The sequence below is a fragment of the Glycine soja genome, chromosome 15, assembly GCF_004193775.1.
Source record: "Glycine soja cultivar W05 chromosome 15, ASM419377v2, whole genome shotgun sequence".
Classification (NCBI taxonomy): Eukaryota; Viridiplantae; Streptophyta; class Magnoliopsida; order Fabales; family Fabaceae; genus Glycine; species Glycine soja.
Window position 1 is genome coordinate 29,204,400 of NC_041016.1, and position 6,688 is coordinate 29,211,087.

Genomic DNA, 6,688 nt, shown 5'->3' on the forward strand with positions numbered 1-6,688 from the left:
TCCTCTCACAAAGCAAGTATGCAAAGAACATTGTCAAGAAGTTTGGGATGGAAAATGCCAGCCATAAAAGAACACCTGCACCTACTCACTTGAAGCTGACAAAAGATGAAGCTGGCACCAGTGTTGATCAAAGTCTGTACAGAAGCATGATTGGGAGCTTACTATATTTAACAGCAAGCAGACCTGACATCACCTTTGCAGTAGGTGTTTGTGCAAGATATCAAGCCAATCCCAAGATAAGTCACTTGAATCAAGTAAAGAGAATTCTGAAATATGTAAATGGCACCAGTGACTATGGGATTATGTACTGTCATTGTTCAGGTTCAATGCTGGTTGGGTATTGTGATGCTGATTGGGCTGGAAGTGCAGATGACAGAAAAAGCACTTCTGGTGGATGTTTCTATTTGGGAAACAATCTTATTTCATGGTTCAGCAAGAAGCAAAACTGCGTGTCCCTATCTACTGCTGAAGCAGAGTATATTGCAGCAGGAAGCAGCTGTTCACAACTAGTTTGGATGAAGCAGATGCTGAAGGAGTACAATGTCGAACAAGATGTCATGACATTGTACTGTGACAACATGAGTGCTATTAATATTTCTAAAAATCCTGTTCAACACAGCAGAACCAAGCACATTGACATTAGACATCACTATATTAGAGATCTTGTTGATGATAAAGTCATCACACTGGAGCATGTTGACACTGAGGAACAAATAGCAGATATTTTCACAAAGGCATTGGATGCAAATCAGTTTGAAAAACTGAGGGGCAAGCTGGGCATTTGTCTGCTAGAGGATTTATAGCAATTACTTTTATCTGAACGTGCTCAAACGTTAATAGCGCGTTCACTACTGGGCCAAAACAAATTCGACCGTTGCTTCACACGTCCCTCTACATTCCTCATTCAAACTCATATTTTCGTGGTAATCTCGGTTTCATCAGCATTCCCCAACAGCTCTCAGAGATTTACGAAACCACTCCGAAGGCTCTGCTTCTCCATGGCTACCTCACCAAAAGAAACTTCATCTCCTGGTTCACCCTCTGTACCATCATCTCCATCATCCACCAAAGCACCATCAAACCAGGAACAACCTGAATTCAATATCCAACCCATACAAATGATTCCTGGTCAAGCCCCTGTTCCTGAGAAACTGGTCCCCAAAAGACAACAGGGAGTGAAGATTTCTGAAAACCCTAGCCTTGCAACAAGTCCTAGGGAAGTAGACACGGAGATGGATAAGAAGATCCGCAGTATTGTGAGTAGCATTCTGAAAAATGCTTCTGTCCCTGATGCTGATAAAGATGTTCCAACATCTTCCACCCCAAATGCTGAAGTCCTCTCTTCATCCAGTAAAGAGGAATCAACAGAGGAAGAGGATCAAGCCACAGAGGAGACCCCTGCACCAAGGGCACCAGAACCTGCTCCAGGTGACCTCATTGACCTAGAAGAAGTAGAATCTGATGAGGAACCCATTGCCAACAAGTTGGCACCTGGCATTGCAGAAAGATTACAAAGCAGAAAGGGAAAAACCCCCATTATTAGGTCTGGACGAATCAAAACTATGGCACAGAAGAAGAGCACACCAATCACTCCTACCACATCCAGATGGAGCAAAGTTGCAATCCCTTCCAAGAAGAGGAAAGAAATTTCCTCATCTGATTCTGATGATGATGTCGAACTAGATGTTCCCGACATCAAGAGGGCCAAGAAATCAGGGAAAAAGGTGCCTGGAAATGTCCCTGATGCACCATTGGACAACATTTCATTCCACTCCATTGGCAATGTTGAAAGGTGGAAATTTGTATATCAACGCAGACTTGCCTTAGAAAGAGAACTGGGAAGAGATGCCTTGGATTGCAAGGAGATCATGGACCTCATCAAGGCTGCAGGACTGCTGAAAACTGTCACCAAGTTGGGAGATTGCTATGAAAGTCTAGTCAGGGAATTCATTGTCAACATTCCCTCTGACATAACAAACAGAAAGAGTGATGAGTATCAGAAAGTGTTTGTCAGAGGAAAATGTGTTAGATTCTCCCCTGCTGTGATCAACAAATACCTGGGCAGACCAACTGAAGGAGTGGTGGATATTGCTGTTTCTGAGCATCAAATTGCCAAGGAAATCACTGCCAAACAAGTCCAGCATTGGCCAAAGAAAGGGAAGCTTTCTGCAGGGAAGCTAAGTGTGAAGTATGCAATCCTGCATAGGATTGGCACTGCAAACTGGGTACCCACCAATCATACTTCCACTGTTGCCACAGGTTTGGGTAAATTTTTGTATGCTGTTGGAACCAAGTCCAAATTTAATTTTGGAAACTATATTTTTGATCAAACTGTTAAGCATTCAGAATCTTTTGCTGTCAAATTACCCATTGCCTTCCCAACTGTATTGTGTGGCATTATGTTGAGTCAACATCCCAATATTTTAAACAACATTGACTCTGTGAAGAAGAGAGAATCTGCTCTGTCCCTGCATTACAAACTGTTTGAGGGGACACATGTCCCAGACATTGTCTCGACATCAGGGAAAGCTGCTGCTTCAGGTGCTGTGTCCAAGGATGCTTTGATTGCTGAACTCAAGGACACATGCAAGGTGCTGGAAGCAACCATCAAAGCCACCACAGAGAAGAAAATGGAGCTGGAACGCCTGATCAAAAGACTCTCAGACAGTGGCATTGATGATGGAGAAGCAGCTGAGGAAGAAGAAGAAGCTGAGGAAGAAGAAGAAGCAGCTGAGGAAGAAGAAGATGCAGCAGAGGATACAGAATCAGATGATGATGATTCTGATGCCACCCCATGACCATCAGACCTTTATTTTTGCTTTTACTTTTACTAGTTATTGGTCTGTAATATTTGCACATTAATTTCATGCGTTATACTTTTGCCAAATTCTGTCTAAAAAGGGGGAGTAGTAGGATATATTATATTATGCATGATTTATGATTTTGAGGGGGAGTAGTAGTTATATGATTTTGAGGGGGAGTAGTATTTATACTACTGCTGCTGATAATGATTGATGTAAGCTACTAAAACTAGTAGCTGATAGAAGATGCCGCAGTGAACTGCTTCACAGCAGTAGGAGCATGGAGACAGGGGGAGCAGAAAGCTGATGTCACGTGAGATGTCTTGACATCCTGGAAACGACTTGCAACTTGCAGAATTTTGCTGTCGCCACTACAGATACCGCTGTGCTTGATTACTCTGATAATGAAAGTTGCTGATCCCACTTGCATAACTGCTCGTACCTGCTCAGGAAGTGTCTAAGTATGTTTTAGACAAAATTTGCCAAAGGGGGAGATTGTTAGTGCTTAGCTTTACTGAGTTTTAAAAGATTGGCTAAAATTTTGTTAAAACATAAGCACTTAGACAATGAAGGAAAGCTGGAGTTGCTGCACATGATGTCCAACGTTATGTCAAGGAATCAGATTGGGCTGCACAATGCACAAGGCAAGATAAAATGTCAAATGAAGAATTGAAGTTGCAGGATCCACGATGTCGGATACGATGTCCAGGACATCCTGCCCGAAAATACTGGACACATAAATCTGTTATATCTTTAACAGATTAATGTGCAGTTAGCAACAGATTTGGCGATCTATCTTTAGGAACGAATTAAAAGATAATTAAAGTTCGAATTACAAACTTGAATAGTTCGTTCAGGGATTAAAGATTAAAGATAAAAACTAAAAGATCAAACTTTATCTTTTAGATCTTTAAGTGCAGATTTTCAGGAGAATGATAGATCTTATCCAGCGCAAGTAGTTACAGCCCAGATACGCACACTGCTATATAAACATGAAGGCTGCACGAGTTTTCTACCAAGTCCGAGATTGAAGAGTTATTTTGTGAGTTTTGGGACTTGAGTGTTTTGTGAGCCACCTTGATGTTACCCTAACATCAAGTGTTGGACCTGAGTGTGTAGAGTTGATCTCTATTGTTCAGAGAGCAATCTCTGGTGTGTCTTTGATTTATTTGTAAACACGGGAGAGTGATTGAGAGGGAGTGAGAGGGGTTCTCATATCTAAGAGTGGCTCTTAGGTAGAGGTTGCATGGGTAGTGGTTAGGTGAGAAGGTTGTAAACAGTGGCTGTTAGATCTTCGAACTAACACTATTTTAGTGAATTTCCTCCCTGGCTTGGTAGCCCCCAGATGTAGGTGACGTTGCACCGAACTGGGTTAACAATTCTCTTGTGTTATTTACTTGTTTAATCTGTTCATACTGTCAAATATAATCTGCATGTTCTGAAGCGTGATGTCGTGACATCTGGTACGACATCTGTCATTGGTATCAGAATTTCACAGTTTACTTGTTCTGTCCTTTAAATCACAAAGCAAACAACCCCCCCCCAATCGTTATTGTTACTGCAAGTGTATTATGAACATTTGGTTTAACATTGCTCGTTGGGAAACGACCTAGGATCACTTCCTAGTTACTGCATTTTCATGTTTATTTGATTCGGGTACGGCCTCGATCAAATTTGGCGCCATTGCCGGGGAGCAGTGTCCAAAGGTTCATAATAGCTAGTGTCATGTTAGTGTTTAAGTCTTTCGTGTTTTATGTTTGATTGTTAGTATTGTGTTAGTATGTGTGTTAGTGTTGTTTAATATCCTGGTATTTTGTTTAGTGTGTGTTCTGTTTCAGTTTTCCTATTAAGCGCTTCCCCTGTTTCAGTTTTCCTATTAAGCGCTTCCCCTGTTTCAGTTTTGGGTGTTTTGCTGTGAATAGAGTTTTGTGACGGACTTAGCGACCACTTTTGCTTGCGGCAAAACAGAGTAGTAGTAGAAATCATGTAGCGACGGATTTTAGCGACCACCCATGCTGAATTATTTTGGATTTTTTGTTGTAGTAGCTAGGGTTGTTATTTTTGGCTGAATTTTTTTGTGGAAACTTCTTTCAATCCATATTTTGTGGGAAAAATAGCTAGAGCCTTTAGTTTGGTCAGATTTGAAAGTTCCAAAAAAGTAGCAAATTATGTGTTTGTCAAAACTTCAAACGGCCATAACTTTTGCTCCGGTTATCAGAATCGCAATTATTATATATGTATTTGGGGTAGAAAAAAATTTCCTACGCCGTGGCAGCCTACCATAGGCTGCCTGAGGTCTCCATCGTCCAAAAATAGTGATTCTTTCAAAAGTTTTTTATTTTTCAAGTTTTATTCACTTATTTTTCTTAACCTACCATTTTTATCTTCCATAGTTAGACTTTGAATTTTTGCCTGAAATTTTTTGTGCTATCTTCTCATCATTTTATAAGGTTTCTCACAAAATTTCAAGTTATTTGGATATCATTTGAGGGTAGCTGTAGTTCAAACCTACACCTTTATTTACATGACAAGGCAGCTAGTTGTGCATGCTGAATGTAGCGTATGACTAGAGGCAATCCATCTGACTTACAACCCTTTGATCCTGAGATAGATAGGACATTTCATAGATTAGTTAGGCATCATTTTATACCTTTTGATCATCCTGAGCATTCCATTACTGGTGAATCTGTGCATTCTGTTATTGGTGATTTTGAACATCCTGATTTTGAGCATTATAATTTTGAGCATTCTGATTCTAAGAATTTTGATTTTGAACATTCTAAGAACATGGCACAAACTCCACCTCGTGAGAGGACTCTAAGGGAAATGGCTGCACTTGATTTCACCTACGAAAGCTTGTGCATCCAATACCCTGATGAGGATGTCCCATATGTTCTTAAAACTGGACTGATTCATTTGCTTCCAAAGTTTCATGGCCTTGCAGGTGAAGACCCGCACAAAAATTTGAAGGAATTTCATATTGTCTGCTCCACCATGAAACCCCCAGATGTCCAAGAGGATCACATACTTCTGAAGGCTTTTCCTCATTCTTTAGAGGGAGTGGCAAAGGACTGGTTGTATTACCTTGCTCCAAGGTCCATCACTAGCTGGGATGACCTTAAGAGAGTATTCTTAGAAAAAAATTTCCCTGCTTCCAAGACCACAACCATCAGGAAGGATATCTCAGGTATTAGACAACTCAGTGGAGAGAGCCTGTATAAATACTAGGAGAGATTTAAAAAACTATGTGCCAGTTGCCCTCACCATCAGATTTCGGAGTAGCTTCTTCTCCAATATTTTATGAAGGACTCAGTAATATGGAGAGAAGTATGATGGATGCTGCCAGTGGTGGAGCCCTTGGAGACATGACTCCTGTTGAAGCCAGAAATTTAATTGAGAAGATGGCTTCCAACTCCCAGCAGTTTAGCGCCAGAAATGATGCTAAAGTCATTAGAGGAGTGTATGAGGTAGCTACAAACTCATTTGCATCATCCGAAACTAAGAAGCTAGAAGGAAAACTAGATGCATTGGTTATCTTGGTAACCCAGCTGGCCTTGAATCAGAAATTTGTACCTGTCGCAAGAGTTTGTGGTTTGTGCTTCTCTGCTGACCACCATACAGACCTTTGCCCTTCCATGTAGCAACCTGGAGCAATTGAGCAGCCCGAAGCTTATGCTGCAAACATTTACAATAGACCTCCTCAACCTCAACAGCAAAATCAACAACAATAGAACAATTATGACCACTCCAGCAACAGATACCACCCTGAATGGAGGAATCACCCTAATCTCAGATGGTCTAGCCCTCAGCAACAACAACAGCAGCCTGCTCCTTCCTTCCAAAATGCTGATGGCCCAAGCAGACCATACATTCCTCCACCAATCCAA

At 41.2% G+C, this 6,688-nt stretch overlaps 1 non-coding gene across 1 annotated transcript; it reads right to left on the reverse strand.

Moving 5' to 3' along the window:
• Positions 1-5,966: 5,966 nt before the first annotated feature.
• On the reverse strand, positions 5,967-6,073 carry LOC114388755. The gene has a single exon (XR_003661553.1). It is a non-coding gene; the product is annotated as a small nucleolar RNA R71 (small nucleolar RNA).
• Between the last annotated feature and the right edge of the window lie 615 nt (positions 6,074-6,688).